Source organism: Oryctolagus cuniculus, chromosome 15 (assembly GCF_051225735.1).
Source record: "Oryctolagus cuniculus isolate XC-2025 breed Fujian yellow rabbit chromosome 15, ASM5122573v1, whole genome shotgun sequence".
NCBI lineage: Eukaryota > Metazoa > Chordata > Mammalia > Lagomorpha > Leporidae > Oryctolagus > Oryctolagus cuniculus.
The window spans coordinates 89,315,107-89,337,778 of NC_142881.1; the positions used below are offsets into that span (position 1 = coordinate 89,315,107).

General features: G+C 47.5%; 1 long non-coding RNA gene across 7 annotated transcripts; it reads right to left on the reverse strand.

The window, feature by feature from the left end:
* Positions 1-681: 681 nt before the first annotated feature.
* On the reverse strand, positions 682-22,607 carry LOC103345532 (uncharacterized). 7 transcript variants are annotated; one of them, XR_016221187.1, is made up of 4 exons: positions 16,475-22,607; positions 6,067-6,575; positions 4,546-4,790; positions 2,064-2,685 (listed from the first exon to the last, which is right to left on the reverse strand). It is a non-coding gene; the product is annotated as an uncharacterized LOC103345532 (long non-coding RNA). The 7 variants fall into 7 exon arrangements; XR_016221186.1 differs by having other exon boundaries at positions 2,064-2,995; XR_016221185.1 differs by having other exon boundaries at positions 2,064-2,995; positions 4,546-4,814.
* Positions 22,608-22,672: the final 65 nt, after the last annotated feature.

Genomic DNA, 22,672 nt, shown 5'->3' on the forward strand with positions numbered 1-22,672 from the left:
CAGTTAACTGGCCACTTGGGCCAGCTATGTCTCCCCTGCTGGAGTCCTGGCTGCCATTCTTCTGACCCAGTTTCTTCCTGCTAATGCCCATCCTGGGATGCGGCAGATGACACAAGTGCTGCAGTCCTTGCCACCCACATAGGACACCCAAACCATGTTCTGGGCTCCTGGCTTCAGCCTGTGCCCGCCCCCACCCCGCTACTGTGGGTATCTGGGGAGTGAACTAGCAAATCAATGCTCTCTCTCCATCTGTCCGTCTGTCTTTCAGTGAAAAAAAAAAAAAAAAAGGAAAAAAATATATATGCTAAACATTTTTTAAAAATAGGAGCCAGCACTGTGGTATAGGTCAAGTCTCTGCTTGCAGCACCAGCATCCCTATGGGCCTCGGTTCAAGTCCGGGTGCTCCTGTCTTTTACCTGAATGTCAAACAAAACTGTGCTTAAAAACTGCCAGAGACAGACCACTTTGAGGGAGGTGGATTTTGCTCTCTTGGAAGCCCCCCACCCATGATGCTCTGGCTGGAGGTCTTTGAGTCTAAACTTACCTTTTAAATCTCTGCTTCTCTGCTTGGAAATTCTTCCATGTGAGAATCCAGGTAATGATAATTTGTCCCATAACAATATCATAAATAAGAGCATTAAGGAATGCATTTAGTGACTTAAAAAACAACAAATGCTGACATGGGGAAAAGGAATTTTATTTATTTAAGGTATACAAGTCTCATGCATTTCATATAGATTTAGGAACATAGTGATACTTCCCGCCCTATCCTCCCTCCTGGTTCCTGGCTTCAGATGGGGGCAGCTCCAGCCATTGTGGCCAATTGGGGAGTGAACCATTGGATAGAAGACCTCTCTCTCTGCCTCTCCTCTCTCTGTGTAACTCTTTCAAATAAATAATTAAATAAAAAAAAAAGTAACTCTGATACACTATGGGTGGCAATGTGAATTAGTGCAGCCAGTAGGGAGGACATTGTGTAGGGGCCTCAAAAACCCAAAGATAGACCTACCATAGGACCCCTCCACCCCTCTTCCAAAGGAAACAGGAAGCAGCAGATACCAGCACACCCACCCATGTAACTTGGTGTGCTATTCACACCCGCCAAGGTAGGCAATCAACCTGGTTTGCCACCAGCAGGTGAATGGACAAAGAAAATGTGGCATATATACAAAATAGAGTAGGTTTTAAATATGTAAAATCCTATTATTTTTAGCAAAATGGATGGAACTGGAAGACATGTTAAGGGAAATAAGTCAGATTCAGAAAGATAAATACTGCATGTTCTCCCTTGGATGTGGAAGCTAAAAAGGAGAGCGATGGGCATTCAGTGCATGTGGGACCTCAATCCTGTATTTTTTTAAATTAACTTATTTATTTTTTTGACAGGCAGAGTGGACAGTGAGAGAGAGAGAGAGACAAAGAAAAAGGTCTTCCTTTGCTGTTGGTTCACCCTCCAATGGCCGCCGTGGCTGGCGCGCTGTGGCCGGCGCACCGTGCTGATCCGATGGCAGGAGCCAGGTACTTATCCTGGTCTCCCATGGGGTGCAGGGCCCAAGCACTTGGGCCATCCTCCACTGCCTTCCCGGGACACAGCAGAGAGCTGGCCTGGAAGAGGGCAACCGGGACAGAAACCGGTGCCCCAACCGGGACTAGAACCTGGTGTGCCGGCGCCGCAAGGCGGAGGATTAGCCTAATGAGCCACGGCGCCAGCCTCAATCCTGTATTAATAGGGCCTGGGTTCGAGTCCCAGCTGCACTCCTAATTCCAGCTTCCAGCTAAAGCGCCCCTTGAGAGGCAGCAGGTGATGGCTTAAACACTTGGGTCTCTGTAGAGACAGGAGAAACTGGATGGAGTTCCTGGCTCCTGGCTTCAGCCTGGCCCAGCCCTGTGGCAGCCAGGTGGGGAGTGAAGCAAACGGAAGGCATCTCTCTGTCTCTCTCAGCCTTTCAAATAAATAAAAATTTTAAATCGATCTGGATGTAGAACACAGATTATCAAAGCTTGAGGAGAAGGGAAGGGGATAGAGGGATAATGGGGACAAAAATACAGATAAACAGACAGAATTAGTTGTAGTATTTATTCCACAGCACAGTGGGTGAACCATAGTTCACAATAACCTCATATATATTTTGTGAAAAAACAGAGAAGCCAGACTGTTGCAACACAGAGTGACAACAGAGAGGGAAACATAATTTATCACTACACATCTGTTGAAATACCATTAGGGCACAGTGGGTAACGCCACCACCTGTAGTGCCGGCATCCCATATGGGTGCCAGGTTCTAGTCCCGGCTGCTCCTCTTCCAGTCCAGCTCTCTGCTGTGGCCCGGGAGTGCAGTGGAGGATGGCCCAAGTGCTTGGGCCCTGCACCCACGTGGGAGACCAGGAGGAAGCACTTGGTTCCTGGCTTCGGATCGGCGTAGCTCTGGCCGTAGCGGCCATTTGGGGGGGGGGGGTGAACCAATGGAAGGAAGACCTTTCTCTCTGTCTCTCTCACTAACTCTGTCAAATAAATAAGTAAATTAAAAAAAATTTAAAAAAAAAAAGAATAGCAATAGGATACTGGAGTAAAACATAATGCAAACGTGCATTCAATAAACTGCTTATCATAAGCAGAACCATTTGTCTGTGAAATTTCTTCCTTGAATTCACGGATTCTCTTTCATTCTTTCAGACATAGCAATGCTGTCAAAATAAAAATATGTGAGTTGAGGCCGGTGCTACAGATAAATCCACCACCCGCAGTGCCAGCATCCCAAATGGGTAGTGGTTCCAGTCCCAACTGCTCCACTTCTGATCTAGCTCCTTGCTTATGGTCTGAGAAAGCAGCAGAAGATGGCCCAAGTCCTTGGGTCCCTGCACCCACGTTGGAGAGAGACCTGGAAGAAGCTCCTGGCTCCTGGCTTTGGCCTAGCCCAGCCCTGGCCATTGCAGCCATTTGGGGAGTGAACCAGCAGATGGAAGATTCTCTTTCTGCCTCTCCTTCTCTGTAACTCTGCCAAATAAATAAATAAATATTAAAAAAAAAAAAAAAAAAAAAAAACATGAGCTACACATGTAATTCTATGTTTACAGTGGCCACATTCAAAGTAAAAAAGAAAAGATAACTAATTTGAATAATATATCTTATATATAATATATAATATTCGAAGCATTATCACTGCAACATGTAGTAAGTATAAATGATTGAGGTACTTTATGTTTTTTTTTAACAAGTTATTCTTGTATTTGAAAGACCAAGTGATAGAGAGGGAGAATTTCCTTCTGGTCATTCACTCCTCAAATGGCTGGGCCAGACTGAAGCCAGGAGCCAGGAACTCCTTTCTCCCACATGGGTGGCAGGGACCCAAGCACATGGGCCATCCTCTGCTGCTTTTTTCCCAGGTGTATTAGCGGGGAGCTGGGTCAGAAGCAGAGCACCTGGGACTCAAAGTGGGGCTCCGATATGGGATGCTGGTGTCGCAGGCAGTGGCTTAACCACTGCACCACTTCGGCCCCTGTATCTTTCTTACTACACAATTTTATCCCATTGGATTTTACAAGACTAGCAAGTTTGTGGAGCCTGTTTCTGAATCTGAAAAAATGAATACAAACACTGACTTTATCAGGCTGACAGGAGGGTTAGATAGCAGGAACAAAGTACTGCAGCAATGTATACCCAGCAGGTGCTCACAAATGACAGTTCCATCCTTTTCCCATTAATCTTCACAACTACACCGAGCAAAAGTTAAAATTTGTGAGTAAAGGAGAAAACTGCAATGCAAAAATAATTGACAGGGGCCAGCCTTGTGCCACAGAGGATAACCTGCATCCCACAAGGGCAATGGTTCAAGTCCCAGCCGCTCCACTTCTGATCCAGCTCCCTGCTAATGGCCTGGGAAAGCAGCAGAAGATGGACCAAGTGTGAGGGCCACTGCACCTACATGGGAGACCCAGAGGAAGCTCCTGTCTCCTGGCTTCGGTTTGGTTCATCCTTGGCAGTTGTGGTCACTTGGGAAGTGAACAAGCAAATTGGAAAATCTCTCTTTCAAATAAATAAATTAAAAAAAAAAAAAACAAAAACGGACTTATCATGTTAACACAGTGAGGAAAGCTGGAGGAGTCTGCTCCTCACCCAGCTTATTGATTTTTTTTTTTTTAAGATCTATTTATTTATTTATTTGAAAGGCAGTTACAGAGAGGCAGAGAGACTTCTTCCACCTGCTGGTATACTCCCCAGGTAGCCATAACAGCCAGAGCTATGCCATTCAGAAGCCAGGAGCCAGGAGTCTCTTCCAAGTCTCGTAGAACACAGGGGCCCAAGGATTGGGCCATCTTCTACTGCTATCCCAGGCCATAGCAGAGAGCTGGATAGGAAGTGGAGCAGAGAGCTGGATAGGAAGTGGAGCAGCCGGGACTTGAACCATTGACCATATGGGATGCTGGAGCTGCAGGCAGGGCTCACCCAGTATGCCATGGCACGGGCCCTGCTTACTGTCTCTTGATACTCATAGGGAGTAGCTTCTGGGGATGAAGGGATGAACAAGCAACAAAGTTCCTACCCACCTGGAGAGTACATTTTAGCGGGAAGACGGTAACCAGCTAATCAGCATGTCCTGTGGTAATGCGGCCCAGCAGGCAGGCTAACGGGAGGAAGAACGACACAGGTTGCAGCAGCAGGGCCCGTGATGCAGAACACTGAGGAAGTCGCATGTAGGGCAGACATGGGAAAGGAGCGAGGCATGCTGGTAACAAGACATCGCCGCCAGCATGACCGGTCAGTTCTGGGAACACTCAGGCCGTCGGTGGTGCTGGATGGCAAGGCAGGAAGGAGACTGGAATTGCAGGGGTTGGGGTATGAGGCAGATCCCACCTATGCCACATCGTCGGCCCCTCCACTCCTGATCCTGCTCCCTCTTATGGCCTGGGAAAAGCAGCAGAAGATGGCCCAAGTGCTTGGGCGCTTGCTCTCCCTTTCTCTCTGTAACTCTTTCAAATAAAGAAAGCAATCATTTAGTCTAGCAGTTAGGAGCCCACATGGGACATTCCCACTCCGTATCAGAGTGCCTGAGTTCAAATCTCAGCTCCACTGCCGGCTTTAGCTTTCTGCTAACATGCACCCTGGAAGGCAGCAGGTGCTGGCCTTAGTACTCAGGTCTCTCCCACACGGGACACCGGACTGTGCGTGCAACTCCCTGGCTCAGCCCTGGCTGCTGTTGGGCATTGGGGGAATGAACCAGCAGACAGGAGATTTCTCTCCTTTCTCTTCCTTTCATATAAATAGAATGAGCCAGGTGGAAATGGGAGCAGGCATGCAGCACAGAAGGTAAAACACTGTGTGAGACACCACAACCATATCAAAGCACTGCGTTCAGGTTCTGAGTCCGGCTTTCTGCAAATGCACATCCCGAGAGGCAGCGGTGGTGGCTCTCAGAGCTGGGGCGCTTCCGCCCACACGGGACACCTGGACTCAGAACCCCGCTCCCAAGTATTTCAGGAGTGAACCAGCAAACACAAGATCTCTTAAATAATAAAATAAATGAATGAATTCTTTAATGAAGAATGAAAATAATAAAGTATTTTTAAAATTATAGCTCTAACATCTTTAACTGAATTAATAAAAAAAAAAAAAAGCACAGCTCTCCAATGTGCTCAGTACAACATGATATAAATTGTCACATATATATTGGGGCCGGAGCTGTGGCGCAGTGGGTAAAGCTGCCGCCTGCAGTGCCAACATCCCATATGGGCGCCGGTTCGAGTCTCAGCTGCTCCACTTCCTATATAGCTCTCTGCTATGGCCTGGGAAAGCAGTACAAGATGGCCCAAGTCCATGGGGCCCTGCACCCCCATGGGAGACTGGGAAGAAGCTCCTGGCTCCTGGCTTCAGATCAGCACAGCTCCAGCTGTGTGGCCATCTGGGGAGTGAACCAGCAGATAGAAGACCTCTCTCTCTCTCTGCCTCTCTGTAACTCTGCCTCTCAAATAAATAAATAAATCTTTAAAAATAAATTAGAATGAAAATCATCAAATATTTTAAAAATTATAGCTCTAACACCTTTAATTGAATTTTTCAAAAAAGCATACCTCTCCAATGTGCTCCGTGCAGCATGATATAAAATGTCACCTAACTGAAATTGCTTCAAGATACATATATAACTCTGGGTACACTACCATAATAAAAATAAACTCAAGAGGCAAGAGGCATTTTGAGGCCTCACAAAGTACTGAAAGGAATTTTTAAAAATATACACTGATTTCACAAGCTCCGCTTCCGCTTCCATAATAACAGCGCTCACTGCTACCTATGCGATGTCGGAATTAAGCCAATGGAATTTTCCTGTATCATGAGCTGAGCTTCAAAACTGAGCTGTTTTGACTACGCGTCACTGTGCTTCAAAGTCCAATCCGTTCTGACTCTGTGGACTGGGACGCTTCCATGCACGCAGGCTTCTCTGTGGGGGGTCAGAGCTGTCTGAGGGAAACTTCTGGTCAGATTCTCAGCAGAAGACAAAATGAGCGCCTGGTGCCCCCTCCTTCAGTTTTCCACTCTGGACCAGGATGGGCTGTTTCACAGACCAGATTAACCCTCTCACCTGGAACAACGACAACAACATGACAAAAAGTAAGCTTAACCAAAAAAAAAAAAAAAAAAAAAAGTCTCCCACCCCCAAAAAAGTCCCCAAGACCTGGGAATCAGGCAACTAAGGGCAGAGTCCCTGAGACACAGGACACAGCCAGATGGGCCTTCCAGGCGCCCCAGCAGATCCACAGCTCTGGCTGTGCCGTGCTGGGGCCTGGCAGCCTCCTGAGTTGAAGACGCGGGTTTGAGGGTCTGGAGACACAGATCTACCGCATCTGTGAGGTGAGGGCTGCACACACAGGAACTCAGTAGAGAAGCCCCCAAAAGGAGGCAAAGCCATTACGCATTTCAAGAAGATCCTGTCCTGGAGCAGCTCAGGGAACAGCACCCAGTGCTCACACCACTGGGGTCTGGGAAGGGGCCGACCCTGCCTCGGCTCACTGGGGGTTCACGAAGCCCTGTCTCAGCAGCAGGCAATGACAGCGCTCCACTGACCGTTCAGCCCCCTGCGCCCATGAACTTCCACCCTGGGCCCCAACCCCAGCTTCCATCCAGGCCCGTAATGATGAGTGGGCAGCTGTTTGCCCTCTAGCTCAGGGTCAGACAAGAGCTACTAAAGAAGAACACTCAAACAAGAGGCAGAATTTATACCATGACCCTTAAAATGTGTCATACCAAGACAAAGGAAAACATTGCACATTGAAAAAACAGAAATCAACCCTAAGCTAGTAGAATATCTCACAAACTTTTGTCTACTTTTCAAAAATTTTTATTTCTTTATTTGAGAGGCAGAGAGACAGGGAAAAAGAGACAGAAAGTGCTCCCAGCCACCAGCTCACTCCCCAAATGCCTGCAATGGCCAGGGCTAGGCAGGGAGAGAAGCCAGGCGCCAAGAACTCAACCCAAGTCTTCCCAAACCTAACTACTTGAGCCATTACCACTGCCGCCTATGTTTTACCAGCTGCAAGCCGGAGTCATGAGCTGGAGCCCAACACTGAATCCAGGCACTCCAATACAGAATGTGGGCTAGCTTAGCTGTGAGGCCAAATGCCCACCCTATGACAGGATTCTAAAGCAGGCATCGCAAAATGCTCCAATGAGGGGCCAGCACTGTGGCATAGCGGGTAAAGCCGCCACCTGCAGTGCCAACATCCCATAGGACGCCAGTTTGAGCCCCGGCTGCTCCACTTCCGATCCTGCTCTCTGCTATGGCCTGGGAAAGCAGTAGAAAATGGCCCAGGTTCTTGGGCCCTTGCAGCTCCGACGGAGTCCTGGAAGAAACTCCTGGCTCCTGGCTTCGGATCAGCACAGCTCCAGCCGTTGTGGCCAGCTGGAGATTGAATCAGTGGATGGAAGACACCTCTTTCTCTCTCTTTCTGCTTCTGTAACTCTTCCTTTCAGATAAATAAATAAATAAATCTTAAAAGAGAGAGAGAGCGAGAAAGAGAAGAAACAAGAAACTCTACAACACAAAATTTTACTGATCAAAATAAAAATTCACGGGCGGTGCTGTGGTGCAGTGAGTTAATGCCCTAACCTGCAGCACCAGCATCCCATATGGGTGCCAGAGTCCTGGTTGTTCCACTTCGGATCCAGCGCCCTGATAATGTGCTTGGGAAAGCAGTTGGGGATGGCCCAAATCCCTGGACCCCTGTGCCTACATAGGAGACCCAGAGGAAGCTCCTAGCTCCTGGCTTCAGATTAGCTAAGCTCTGGCTGTCATAGCCATTTGAGAAGCGAACCAAAAGATGGAAGACCTCTTTCTCTTGTCTCTACCTCTCTTTATAGCCCTGTCTTTCAAATAAATAAAATCAGCGGCGGTTGGCCCAAGTGCTTGGACTCCTGCCACCCATGTGGGAGACCCAGATGGAGTTCCAGGCTCCCAGTCGCAGCCATTTCATGGGTGAACCAGCGGATGGAAAATCTCTCGCTCTCTCCCTTTATCTCTCTCTGTAACTCTCTGCCTTTCTAATAAATAAATCTTTTCAAAAAATGAAATAAAAGTAAAAATTCACTGCGTAGGCTTAAAAAGCAGAATGCAAGGGCAGGCGTTTGATGCAGCAGTTAAGATACACTTTGGGAGACCGGTGCTACGGCATAGTGGGTAAAGCCACCGCCTGCAGTACCAGCATCCCATATGGGTGCCAGTTCCAGTCCTGTCTGCTCCACTTCTGATCTAGCTTTCTGCTGTAGCCTGGAAAACCAGCCCACATCCTTGGGCCCTTGCACCCACACAAGAAACCCCAAAAAAGCTCCTGGCTCCAGATCAGCCCAGCTCTGGCAGTTGTGGCCAACTGGGGAGTGAACCAGCAGATGGAAGACCTCTCTCTTCTCTCTGCTTCTGTCTTTCAAATAAATAAATAAATCTTTAGGAAAAGAAAAAAAAAAAATACACTTGGAACACCAGCACCCCACATCAAAGTGCCTGGTTGAGTCCCAGTTTCTCCACTTTCAGCCCAGCTTCCTGCAAATGCCCCACCAGAATTGTTTGCTTGTTTGTTTGGAAGCAGAAAGGAGCCAATGAAAGGGTGGGGCTAGGGAGGAGACCAGCTGACTTGAAATGGGACAAGGGCCAACATTATGGCACAATGGGTGAAGTCATCACTTGCAATGGTGGCATCACATATCTGAGGGCTGCTTCCAGTCCCAGCTGCTCCACTCCCCATCCAGCTCCCTGCTAATGTGTCTGGGAAGGCAGCAGCAGATGGCCCAGTGTTTGTGCACCTGCTACCCATGAGGGAAACCAGGATGGAGTTCCAGGCTCCTGGCTTCAGCCTGGCTCACCCACGCCTATAGCAGCCATTTGGGGAGTAAATCATCAGATGAAAGATATTGTTCTTTCCATCTCTCCCTCTATTTCTGACTCTCCTGCCTTCCAAATAAATAAATACTCTTAAAAAATTAAAAAAAAAAAAAAAAAAAAGAATATCAAACAACAGAATTTACCCAATCAAAATTGAGTCACAAAAGACCCGACATTCATGTTATCAGAGTCCCACAGGGAGTCTACGGAACTAGAAAATATTCAAGGAAGTAATAGCTGAAAATTCTCGATTTTGACCAGATGACATCGGAGAGTCATATGAGGAAACCATAAAGAACTCTATCTCACAAATCTGGAAACTTGGGTGAAACGTGCCAATTCTCCTAAAAGCTAGTACCATAACTCATCCAACACGAAATAAAGATACTGAATCTGTAATTGAAAAATTTCCAAAACATCTTCAGACTCAGTTTCAATGGAAAAGTATACCAAATATTTAAAGAAGGATTAAGACAATTTTTATAAATATCTCCCACAAAATGGGAGTTAAAACTACTTCCATTCTCATTGAATAAGGTCAGTGTTACACCCAGATATCAAACTCAAAGACAGTTAAAAGGAAACAAACAAAAAAAGATTAGGGGCCTGGGCTGTGGCACAGCAAGTTGGGCCTCCACCTGCGATGCCGGGATCCCATTTAGGCACCAGTTCAAGAGCTGGCTGCTCCACTTCTGATGCAGCTCCCTGCTGAAGTGCCTGGGAAAGTAGTGCAAGATGGCCCCACATGTTTGGGCCCGTGTACCCATGTGGGAGACCCGGAGGAAGCTCTGGGATCCTGCCTTTGGCCTGGCCCAGCCCCAGCCATTGTGGCCATTTGAGAAGTGGACCAGCAGATGGAAGATTCTCTCCTCCTCCCTCTGTGCGCTGCCTTTCAAATAAATAAAAAATAAATCGTTTTTAAAAAAACAATATCCCTCATAAATACAGATGTCAAGTCTTTCATAAAATATGAGCAAACAGAACTCAGCAATATGTAAAAGCAATTATAAACCACACCCAAGTAGGGTTTGGAATCAGCATCTGAAAATCAATCTACGTAATACAGCATATTAATAGCTGGGGTAACAATGACGTGATTGTGTGATATGACACAGAAAAGACACTGAACAAAGTACCAACATAGATGATGAAAACCTTTACCAAGTTAGAAACAGTGTGTGGGGGTGGGGGGTGTAGCCTGCAGGCTGGCAAACACAGGAGCACTTGAAATTGTGCCAGAGAGGGCATAGAAGTTCTGTTTGGCTGTTGCCAAATCACACTTTTTACGATAAAATCACCACCGCAGAAAAACAAACTGAGGAGAACCAGCTCAACTTGGTTAAAAGCATCAACAAACACTACAGCTGGGGGGGAGGGGAGTTTTGAGGAAGCAGCTGAAGTGGCTACTTAGGAAGCCTGCACCCCCATTTCCGTATGTCTGGGATCAAGTCCATTGCTGCTATCCAGCTTCCTGGGAGGTAGCAGACTATGATCCAAGTACCTGGGGACCCTGCCACCTACAGGGGACACCCAGTTGGGAGTTCCTGGTTCCTGGCTTCAGGCCTGGTCCAGGCCCAGCTGTTAGAGGTATTTTCAAACCAGCAGATGAAAAGATCTCTCTCTCTCTGTTGCTCTGCCTTTCAAATAAAAATAAACTTTAAAAATATTTTTGAAAACCTTAAAAATACTACAGCTGGCATCACACTGGGGAAAAAAAAAAAAAAACTGTACATTTCTTCCCTAAACTGGGAACAAGCTCTTCTTTTTTCTGAGCAATGCATTAAATCAATGGAAGAGGAAATAAAAGTTGAGTATGGATTGGAGCAGAAGTAAAATAACTCCTATGTGCTGATGTCCAGGTCTGCTACATGGAAATCTCAAGAAATATACCAAAAAGAAAAACCTAGAGCTTATATGATGACCACGGTCACAGTGTTATGACGAAGAAGGTATTACCAAGGTTCTTTGTCTCACATAGAAGAATTTCCAAGCAGACAAGCAGAGAGACTTAAAAGCAAGATTTATTAGACTCAAAGACCTCCAGCCAGAGCAGCATGGATGGGGGGCTTCCAAGAGAGCAAAATCCACCCCAAAGTGGTCTCTGGCAGGTTTTAATTAAGCACAGTTTTGATTGACATTCAGGTACAAGACAGGGGACAAAACCCATCAAAAGACCTGATTTGCAATCCTTGACCCTGTCTGGCTCACTCAGGATAGAACAAAAGAGCCATCCCAGAGCTAAGACACCTAATTTGTTTTCACAATAAACTGGGAGCTCAGAAGGGTGGAGCCCCCACTCCCTTGCTATTCTCATGTTAAGACTGGAAGCTCCCAAGGAGTGGGCAGGCAAGCACTTGTGGCCTTGCTAAGGAAAACTTTTGGGGGGAATATTTTCCACCCTCAATTTCCAGCATGACTCTTCACAGTAGAATATGAGATCAACTACAAAAATGAATAATTTTTCTGTATAACACCAATACAACATGTAGAAATCTAAGGTATAATATCCTCCTCTCTCTCATTCTCTTTAACTCTCAAATAAATAAATGTATTTTTAAAAGAAAAAAATTTATAATACCATTGGAGCCAGCCCTGTGACATGAAAGGTTAAGCTTCCACCTGCAGTGCCAACATTTCATATGGGTGCTGATTCATGTCCTGGCTGTTCCTCTTCCAATCCAGCTCTCTGCTAATTAGCCTGGGAAAGCAATGGAAGATGGCCCAAGTACTTAGGCCCCTGCAACCTCCTGGGAGGCCCAGAAGCAGCTTCTGGCTCCTGGCTTCGGATCAGCTTAGCTCTGGCCGTGGTGGCCATTCGGGGAATGAACCAGCAGATGGAAGACCCTTCTCTTTCTCTCCTCCACCACCCTGTAACTCTTTCAAATAAATAAATATTTAAAAAAAAAAAAAAAGTGCATGATCCAGAAAAGGAGAAGTAGATAAACCTGACTTTTTGTTGTTGTTGTTCAGAAAAGTTAAAGTACAAACCAGAGGAAAATATATGCAAATCCCATGTCTGGACTTGTAATTCAGAAACGATAATGAAGCATCAAAACTCAACAGCCACTTTTTTAAAAGAACAAAATAGTTCACATTTCAAAAATAGACACAGACATAGCAAACAAGCTCACCAGGTCGGTCCAGCTACAATGGCTACAGAGGTTGTAGCCATTTGGAGTGAACCAGTGGATGGAAGACCTTTCTCTCTGTAACTCTCTCTCTCAATAAATAAAATCTTAAAAAAGAAAAAAAAGGAAGAAATGGAGCAGCAGAGACTCAAACCAGAGTTCCTGTGGGATGCTGGCCATGCAGACCGCGGCGTGGGCCTCTGCGCCTCAAGGCCAGTCCCATGGTTTTATTTTATAGTTACATGTATGCTTCCTGTATGATACAGCAGTACCACTGGGTGGGCTGGCACAACTGCTTTGGAAACTATCCTTGTGTTATGAAGCAGAATGTGGACAAATCCTATGGTCCTGTACCTATGGCACAGGTACACAGCCAGAAGGAAGTCTGGCATATGTGCCCCAGGAGACAGGTGCTTGTGCAAAGCACCACTGTAATATCCCATCCTGCAAACAGTACACTGCTGAAGCATGTGGCCCACTTACTACATGAAAGGTTATAAAACAGCCAAAATTACCATTGAACCTGCAATAACCTTGCAAATAACTTGCAATAACTTTGCAATAACTTGCAAAAACCTTGGAAGACAGCACTGATTAACAAATGTAGGCACTAAGGAAAACATATTGTTTAATTCATATATAAACATACACAGTGGGGCAGGCGCTGTGGAGAAATGGGTAAAGCTGCCAGCTGCAATGCCGGCATCTCATATGGGCACTGGTTCAAGTCCCAGCTGCTCCACTTCTGATCCAGCTCTCTGCTATGCCTGGGAAAGCAGTAGAAGATGGCCCAAGTCCTTGGGCACCTGCACATGCATGGGAGACCTGGAAAAAGTTCCTGGCTCCTGGCTTTGGATAGGCCCGGCTCCGGCCATTGTGGCCAATTGGGAAGTAAACTAGTAGATGGAAGACCTCTCTCTGCCTCTCCTTCTTAGTATAACTCTTTCAAATAAATAAATAAATCCTTAAAATAAACAAACATACACAGTAAAAACTACAAATGTTTTTAGCATATATACAAAGCTGAATAATACTCCATTTTATGTATGTGCCATTCTGTGTACCTATTCATCTATTAATGAACTCTTGGGTTACTTTCACTTTCATAACTGTGAATAACATTGCTATGAATATGGGTATACAAAATATTTGCCTGTCTCATTTCTTTTAGATATATCACTATAAGTAGTATTGCTGAATTACAATGCAATTATATTTTTAATTTTTGAGGAACCATTAAAATGCTTTCCAGAGTGGCTATTACCATTTTAGAATCCTACCAAAAGTCTATAAGGCCGTATTTCTTATTTTTAAGATAAGAAGGGCCGACACTGTGGCACAGTGGGTAGAGCTGCCACCAGCAATGCTCGTATCCCATGCGGGTGCCATTAGTGTCCTGGCTACTCATGTCCCAGCTGCTCCACTTCAGATCCAACTCTCTGCTGGTGGCCCATGAGGCGCAGCAAAGGATGACCCATGTGCTTGGGCCCCTCTGGCTTCAGCCTGGCCCAGTTCTGGCTGTTGTAGCCATCAGGGGAGTGAACCAGAAGACGGAAGCTCTCGCTCTCTCTCTCTCTCTCTGGCTCTCCATCTCTGTCTGTGACTCTGACTTTCAAACAAACAAATAAATCTGTTTTTTAAAATGTGGGAGAAAAAGCTACATACAAAAGCAATGCTGGCATCTCATATGGGTACTGGTTCAAGTCCAGGCTGCTCCACTTCCCATCCAGCTCCCTGCTAATGGCCTGGGAAAGCAGCAGAAGACCCGGATGAAGCTCCAGGCTCCTGGCTTTGTCCTGGCCTAGTTCTGGCCACTGCAGCCATTTGGAGAGTGAACCAGCAGACAGAAGATCTCTCCCCCTCTCTCTATCTCTCCCTCTAACTTTGACTTTCAAATAGGTAAATAAGAAAATTGAAAAAAACATTTGATCATAAAGGAAATATATGAAGCCTAACACAAAGCCCTGGACTAATCCTAAACTAAAAATTCAAATTCTTTCCCAAATGAGTTTAAAAGGAATCAGTACACAATGTATATAAGGATATGACCAGATGGAGCAGGCATTATGGTGCAGTGGGTTAAGCTGCCACCTGGGATACCCACATCCCCTAGTAGAGCACTGGTTTGAGTCCTAGCTATTCAGCTCCTGATACAGCTTCCTGCTAAAGTGCATCTGTCAAAGGCAGGAGATGGCCCAAACCTTGGGCCTCTGCCACCCACATGGGAGACCAGGATGGAGTTTCTGGCTCCTGGCTTCATCCTGGCCCAGGCTCAGATGTCACAGACGTTTGCAGAGTGAACCAGCGATGGAAGATCTCTCACTCTGCTTTCAAATACATAAAGTTTTTTAAAAAAATTTTTTAAGGATATGATTGGAGGAAAAAAAAATAGTTAACTATTCCATGAACAGGCAACAGAAAAGACCAGGAAGCAAACGAAATCAAGGAGGAAATATTTCAAACCAAATAAATATAGTGACATCTGGAGGCCAGCAATGTGGGGCCACACGTGACACAGGCATCCAGAACCTTATAAAATAAATAAATAAATCTGGAGGACCAGCGTTGTGGAAAAACCATACGCACCTTATTCTATAAAAAGGTCAAGTCTATCTTTGGTGGAGAAAATTCCCCGTCATGAGATTGGCCGCACTCTTGTCTTCAATGTGCCTTGTGTTTTGATTCATCCTGCTATTTTGTTCACCTTTATCTATGTCTCCTGGTTGTGTTCTTACATGAGAGTGTTACGGGAAAACGGCGGCAGAGAAATCATTGTTACTTGGAAGAATTTCCAAGCAGAGATTTAAAAGATTTATTAGAGTCAAAGACCCCCACCCAGAGTGGCACGGACCAAGAACCTTGTAGTATAGGGGATTTTATGTACAATTTTGAAGGAAAAAAAAAAACCACAACAACTTGGCCATCAGACTGCATTCAGTTGGGGGGGGGGGGGGGACAAAAACCTATCCAAAGCCCTGATTTACAATTCTTTACCCTATCTAGAAGGGTGGGGCAGGTAACTAGTTTTCACAGGAACCTGTGAGCTCCCTGGCTATTCTCATGGTAAACGTGGAGATTCGGAAGGAGGGCGGCCTGTTTGTTCTAGCAAACAGGGAAGGGAGCAAACGTTTCACACCCCAAATTCCACTGGGACCTCCCTGACTACCTATTAACCCATCTGACCCCTCACTAGGGCAGATAAGAAACTGGATTAGGTCTAGCAGGGAGCTCTGGATTCCCACAGCCGCCTCTGTCAGGACCCTGGGATGGAGGTCTGGGCTCCTGGCTACGGCCTGGCCATTTGGCAAGTGTGTCACTGGATAGATCTTGACCTTGGTATTGTCTCTGTCAAAAGAGTTTTCAAGTAGATGAACATAGGTCACTTTTTAAAATGAAGAAGAAAAACCAGGAGTGCAACACCCCCCCCACTGCAAGAACCCAATGCCGTGGTCCCTGTCAAGCCCCGCCCCCCCACTTGAATTCAATCTGCCTTACTCTTAAAAGAGGTAACTACTAGAACCTCTGTTCTCGACGGCACCGCTGGCAGAGTCCGTGCAGAGGGTGCAGTCCTGTGGTCCCTCCAGGCCCCCACACGCCCACCCACCCGGGACTACATTCCCGCCCGGGAGTGGGTGCCTCGGCAGGGTCCCCAGGCCTCCATTCCCGCAGGGTAAACGGACTGGCCCCTCCCCACTGGGGCCAGCAGCCATACTCAGGGCTCCCTCGGGCCCCGCAGTCCCTGGCCCGCGGACGGCGCCACCCCGCCCCCACCGCGTGCGGGGCTCAACGTCCGGCCCCGCCTCGCCGGCCGCTGCCCCGCAGAGCCCAAGGCGCAGCAGAGCCGGGGAGAGCGACCCTCGCCCTCGGACCCCGCCTCGCCCACTCGCGACACCAGCCGCGCAGGCAACACCCGCAGCGGGGCCAGTCCAGGGATTGAGACCGCCGCCCCCCACCGGGCCACGCTCCGGCTCCAGCACCTACCTAGAGGAGGCCGCTACACTGGGCACTCCAGCGGCGGTCAGTGAGCTAGAGCCGCTTGTTTACCGTTACCATGGGAACCGCGGCGGCGCGCCCTGGGCGGGGCCTCCGAGGGGCGGTGGCAGGCGCGCGCCCGCCCGTCAGTCAGGGGACTTCCGGCTCCCGGCGTGCTCGGCCCCACGGGCCCGCTCTGCAGCCAGCGGTGGCAGCGCCCACCGAATGAACGGCCGCCCTCCGGGGCCCGCTTTCCTCAGGAAGACACGGCGCGCGGTTCGGCCTCCACCCCGGCGCCATTGTGACGCGCGCGCCGCGGGGCGGGCTGCGGCGGCGCATGCGCGAGCCCGCTGAAGGGCGAGGCGGCGCTGAGGGAGCGCTGGAGCCGCCCGAGGGGAGACGACGGGAGCCGCTCCCTGCGGCGGGCGAGCGCGGGGAGGCCGAGGCCCGCGCGGCCGCGCCCGACGAGCCTGCCGGAGCCCTCGGGTCCGCGTGCGTGCCCCGGGTGGCGCCCGGCGTCTGCGCGAGGCCGCGCTGTTTCTCTTCTGAACGTGGCTCAGAAAAAGGCGGGCTGCAGGCGCCATGCTAGACGTAAACGATTTCGCAGGATGTGGGCGGTCAGGCGAGGGTGTTTCGGAAGGAGAACAAAATAAGGCCGCTCCGTAACGGAGTCCGAGTGGTGAAAGGCAAGCACCGGTTCGCCTCAGATAAGGAAACACCACGGTGACGGACGGCTCCGGCTTTGCTAGCCCTGCTCCGGGGCTTCTGCCTTCTACCTAAAAATCGCCAAGATAATCCCCGAATTGCCCTTGTTTTCTGACAGCACCGAGCCAGATCGGTTGGCGCCTTCCCCCACATCGCCAGCCACAACCCCAGATGCTGTCACAGCCGGCTAGAACTAGTCTCCTGAGGCCGCATGGTTCCCCGGGGAGCGAGGGCTCCTTCAGCGCGAAACTCACAACTCAGTAATAACTGGTGGAGCGAGGAATACATCCATTCCCGGAAGTCACCCATTCCACCACCCTGACTGCCCCTGACGGGCATTGCCTGTAAGAATACACTTATATACGTGAGTTAGACATACCTCGTGCACACTGAAAGATCTCAAAGCCTGGATGCCTAATCTTTCTAATGATAGTGGTAAGCGATCAAGATCGTAGTATATAAAATACTCATTTGCTAAATGTGATTCTGGATTGTGTTCAAGAACAGCCGAAGGACATTGCTGGAAAAAAAAAAGACATTGCTGGAGAAATTGGTGAAATCAGATAAGCTACAGTCTTAATATACCAGTTTCTTAGTTTTAATAAATGTGCTTGAATAATATTATATTTGGGGGAAATAAATGTGCCGTGGTTATCTAACTATAGGGTTAGATAAACGTGGTAAAGAAGCTCCCTGTGCAATCTGCAAATGTTCTGTGGATCTAAGATTATCCCAAAATAAAAACCTTACGAAGACAAATGCTTCTGCACAACTTGCTCTCCAGGGAGAAGCCGGATTTTTGCTGTTGACCAGAGTAGTGGGAATAGTTATTGCATCACGAACACCACTGGCATGAGCTGCTGAAGTATAGTCACAACAGACATCTTCCTCCTTACCTTACCTCTACCTCTTCCCCCTCCTGACTTTTTTTTTTTTTTTTTTTTTTTTTTTTTTTTTTTTTTTTGAGGCACAGAGAGTCTTCCTCTGGCTCACTCCCCAGATGGCCACAACAGTTGGAGCTGCGCCAATCCGAAGCCAGGAGCCCTTCCTGACGTTTTTTAATTCCCTCCTGAGTTCACCCACATGGGAGACCGGGACAAAGCTCCTGGCTGCAGATCATTCCAGCTCTGGGCATTGAGGCCATCTGGGTAGTGAACCAGCAAATGGAAGATCCCACTTTTTCTCCCAGTAACTCTACCCTTCAAATAAATAAAATAAATCTAAAAGAAAGAAGGAAAAAGGTATGCAGCTATCAGATTCTGAAAGGAATCACACCTGGTCTAGGCCTGTTACACTGTCACATGAGCCAGGTAAGCCCAGGATTCCTGACTGCTTTGAGAGTGAAAAAAATCTCTCAAAATGTAAGAACCACACTAAACAGAAGTTGTGCAAGGCAGCATTGTCAAATCAAAAGCAAAGGAAGGAAGATCTCTCTCTCTCTTGATTCTGCAAGCACATTAACACATCTCCTGAGCCCTCCTTGTTGTCAGGCAGCCCTCTGCCTTCCCCAGGCACAGCAATTAACACGGTAAGGGAAGCCACCAAGCTAACACATTAACAAGACAGAAAACAAAATACCCAAGCCCAAACAGCAAACAAGTCACCATAGGACAGCCCAGCCTTTCACAGTAACAGGGGACAGATGTTTCCATTCAGGAAATCCTTTCATAATGAAAAATGGTCATGAATGCTAAAGGCAGAAGCAAGCATGAAGGTTTATTTGACATACAAAAATTGCAACGTAGAGAGAAGGAGTTTTTGCAATCAGGTTTTCATTATGTGGTAGGAGAGGGAGGGGGCTGCCTCAAAAAGTTAATGGAAAACAGAATGTAAAAGGGAAGTTTATTTTTGTGCAGAATAAGTTTTTAAATCCATGCAACATGCATAGTGGGGCCAGTGCTGTGGTAAAGTTGCCACCTGCAGTGCCAGATTCCCATATGGCTGCCAGTTCAAGTCCAGGCTGCTCTTCTGATCCAGCTCCCTGCTAATGAGCCTGGGAAAGCCGTAGGAGATGGCCTGAGTGTTTGGGCCCCTGCACCCATATGGGAGACCCAGAGGAAACTCCTGGCTTCAACCTGGCAGAGCCCTGGCTGTTGTGGCCATTTAGGAAGTGAACCAGCAAATGGAAGTTTCTCCCTCTCTCTCATTCCCTCTCTGCCTCTGTTTCTCCCTCTCTGTACCTCTGCCTTTTAAATAAGTAAATAAATCTTTAAATAAGTAAAAAAATTGATGCACAGCTTTTTCATATACACACTTTCCACATGATTAAAAATATTCTAGTAGCCACAATTACAAAAAAAGAAGAAATAGGCAAAGTTATTTTAATATTTGTATATGATTCAGTATATACTGAATACTCTATTCATGTATTCTGCATGTAATTAATTAATTAATTAAAGTTATTAGGGTGGAGGTTTGGTGCAGCAGTATGCTCATATCCCCAAGTTCTGACACGTTACAAGACATATTGGAATGCTTGCATGTTAGTCCCAGCTCTGCTTCCCATAACAGCTTCCTGCTGGTGAGTAACGTAGACAGAAGCAAGTGATGGCTCAGTTACTTGGATGCCTACCAGCCATGTAGGAGACCCAGATTAAGTTCCAGGCTTCTGGGGCCAGCCACAGGGTACAGTGGATTAAGCCACCACCTGCAAACGCCAGCATTGCAAGTGAGCACTGCTTTGAGTCCTGGCAGCTCCACTTCCTATCCAGTTCTCTGCTGGTGTGCCTAGGAAAGCAGTGGAAGATGGCCCAAGTACTTGGGCCTCAGCACCCCCATGGATGAAACTCCTGGCTCCTGGCGTTGGTTTGGCCCAGCCCTGGGTGTTGTTGCAGCCATTGTGGGGAGGAGAACCAATGGGTAGAATATTTCTATATCTATCTGCTCTCTCTTGCTCTGGCTTTCAAACTAAAAAAAAAAAAAAAAAAATTAATGGCCGGCGCCGCGGCTCAATAGGCAAATCCTCCACCTGCGGCACCGGCACCCCAGGTTCTAGTCCCAGTCGGGGTGCCGGATTCTGTCCCGATTGCTCCTCTTCCTGTCCAGCTCTCTGCTGTGGCCTGGGAGTGCAGTGGAGGATGGCCCAAGTGCTTGGACCCTGCACCCGCATGGGAGACCAGGAGAAGCACCTGGCTCCTGGCTTCAGATCAGCATGGTGCGCCGGCCGCAACGGCCATTTGGAGGGTGAACCAACGGAAAAGGAAGACCTTTCTCTCTCTCTCTCACTGTCCACTCTGCCTGTAAAAAAAAATTTTTTTAATCTGACTCTACCAATGGAATATCATTCAGTCTTAGAAAGGAAGGAAATTCTGACACAGGCTAACCCATGCATAAACCTGTGTGTTATGCTAGGAGAAATAAGCCAGTCCCAGAACGGCAAATAATACTTGTTTCCACTTGCAGGACCCAGAATAGTCAAATTCATATAAGCAAAGTAGAATGGTGGCTGCTGGGGTAGGAGAGGGGGAGGAATTGGGGAGTGGTTTTATGGTTGAGGAATTTCAGTTTTGCAAGATGACAAGAGACTGGCTCACACAACATGTGGTTATTACATCTGAACTGTACACTGAAGAATGACTAAGATGGTAAGCTTTATGTGCATTTTACAATTAAAACTAGTGTTTAGCAAAACTAAAGTCAAGTCTCCAGTGGCACTAGCAGCATTTCCCCTGTTCAGCAGGCCTCTGTGGGAGGACACAGCTTTAGGCTACCATAAAGGAAACCCACAAACCCTATCACCCACCTGGCACTCTGAGAGCTGCCTTGGGGCTGGGAATGGGGTTGGGGCTCTGCCTCAATGCCCTTCTGGGCTTACCCTGTAGGGTCACAACTCCTCTGTCTGATAAATCTTGCTTTTAATTCTAATTACTGAATTTCTAAAAAAAAAAAAAAAAAAAAAAACAACAACACACACACACAAAACACAGAGACACAGACACACAGAGATCTTCCATCCTGTGGTTCAGTTAAACTCTGCCAAACACCCACCCCTAATTACTGAATTCCATCATCAACTTCACTTTGCTTTAGGGAGTTTCACGTGTATATACAGAAGAAAGTGCGGCCTTGTAATTCCTTATCAGGACACTTTTAGCTTGTGGGTGTATTTACTTCTCATCTTAGAATGGAGACCCAGGCAGGTGCTGTGGCGCAGCGGGTTAAAGCCCTGGCCTGCAGCGTCCACATCCCATATGGGCGCCGGTTTGGGTCCTGCTTCCTCCACTTCTGATCCAGCTCCCTGCTAATGAGCCTGGGAAAGCAGTAAAGGATGGGCCAAGTGCCTGGGCCCCTGTACCCATGTGGGAGACCTGGAAAAAGCTTCTGGCTCCTGGCTTCGGATCGGCTTAGCTCTGGCTGTTACGGCCATTTGGGGAGTGAACCATAGGATGGAATACCTCTCTGTCTTTGTCTTTTCTCTCTGTCTCTACCTCTCTCTGTAACTGTTCTTCAAATAAATAAAATGAATCTTGAAAGACAGTTTTAAAAAGAATGGAGTCCCACCAGGACTCACTGTAACTCCATTTGTCACCTATGAAATGTTACCCTACATTGGGTGACTTCACATGAAAGTCCTTGTCCAGTGGCTAAGATTTGCAAGCGGCTTGTTATAAATTGCTTCCTATGTGAACAGCCCAGGGCCTTGAAATCTCAAGGACAGAGAATGAAGGTGTGCCACTAGGCCTCAGGACATTTTGCTCTGGCTCTACCTCCAGGGCTTAAGTTTTTTGTTTTGTTTTTAAATTTAATTTAAAAGGCAAAATTACAGACAGAGGTGGGGGAGGGAGAGGGAGATCTTTCAATTGTCTGGTTCACTCCCGAGATGGCCAGACCAAAGCTAGGAGCCAGGAACTTCATCCGTTTTTCCCACATGGGAACAGCGGCTAATGTGCCTAGGAAAGCTGCGGAAGATGGTCCAGGTCCAAGCACTTGGGCCCTTGCCTGGCTGTTGCAGCCATTTGAGGAGTGAACCAATGGATGGAAGATCTCTCCCTGTCTGTCCTGTCATTCTCCCTTTCTCTGTTAAAAAAAAAAAAAAGTTGTTTTTTTTTTTTTTTTTTTTTTTTTTTTTTTAAATCCGGGCCAGCTTTGTGGCATAGCAGGTAAAGCCGCCACCTGAAATGCTGGCACTCGGTGTAGGCACCTGTTCCTGTCATGGCTGCTCCACTTCAGATCCAGCTCCCTTTTTGTTTTGAAGGATTTATTTATTTATTTGAAAGGCAGAGGGAGAGGGAGAGGGAGAGAGGTCTTCTATCCTCTGGTTCACTCCCCAAGTGGCCACAACAGTTACAGCTATGCTGATCCGAAGCCAGGAGCCAGGAGCTTCTGGGTCTGCCATGTGGGCGCAGGGACCCAAGGACTTGGGCCATCTTCTACTGCTTTCCGAGGCTATAGCAGAGAGCTGGATCAGAAGTGGAGCAGCCAGGAATCGAACTGAAGGCAGAGGCTTTACTCGCTATGCCACAGCTCCGGCCCATTAGTTCCGTTAATAGCCTAGGAAGAACA